We start from the raw sequence: 1,055 nt of genomic DNA on the forward strand, positions 1-1,055 counted from the left end.
ATCAAAACACCAAATGCACTAAACAAAGAAAGAATTTTAAAAGCAGTAAGGGAGAAAAGGCAAGTAACCTATAAAGGCAGGCCTATCAGAATTACGCCAGACTTCTCACCGGAGACTATGAAGGCTAGAAGATCCTGGGCAGATGTCATACAGACCCTACAAGAACACAAATGCCAGCCCAGGCTACTATACCCAGCAAAACTCTCAATAAATGTAGATGGAGAAAACAAGATATTCCATGACAAAACAAAATTTACACAATATCTTTCCACAAATCCAGCCCTACAAAGGATAATAGATGGAAAACACCAACATAAGGAGCAAAACTACACCCTAGAAGAAGCAAGAAGGTAATCTTTCAACAAATCCACACAAACCTAATTCCATCTTTTACAACAAAAACAACAGGAAGTGACAATTCCTTTTTCTTAACATCTTAATATGAAAATTAATATTACCAACATATCCTAATTGATTGAAATCCAAAAATATGAGGAATTAGAAATTTGTTGATTGTCACCCAATGGTCTCTCTAATTTGGTAATTGAAAAAATAGGTCCAATATTGTACAATCTATATACACTTTCAGCTTGTTTGTGACAGTGTCTTGCTGTGTACAACATAAGGGTCTTGAAATCTTGCTTCTCTTATCTTAGTCTCTCTATTAGTAGTATTGTTTATTTCATGTTTTTACACTATACTATGGTTTTTCAGAACAGCTTACATATTTCAAAAGTATTTATATACTCAAAAGAAACATAGACAATTAAATTGGGAAGGGGCTTGTAAGAGAACAACAAAGAGTGAGACTGAATGTTTTGCTTGACATTTGTAGCTCTTGTATCAAGTTTGAAGAAGAGGACTTTATAAGTTACTCTTTCTCTGAGATGAATACTTTTCCAAATTATCACAACTAATGAACCACCCACACCTAATGTGTGTGCCACCCTCCAAGCAGAACTGTTTCATTGTTCATTGAAACAGTTGGTGAATGACTTTATGGATAGACCATCTTAATACACACATGATTTCTTTTTTTTTTTTTTTTTTTCCAG

Source organism: Mastomys coucha, unplaced genomic scaffold (genome assembly GCF_008632895.1).
Source record: "Mastomys coucha isolate ucsf_1 unplaced genomic scaffold, UCSF_Mcou_1 pScaffold8, whole genome shotgun sequence".
Classification (NCBI taxonomy): Eukaryota; Metazoa; Chordata; class Mammalia; order Rodentia; family Muridae; genus Mastomys; species Mastomys coucha.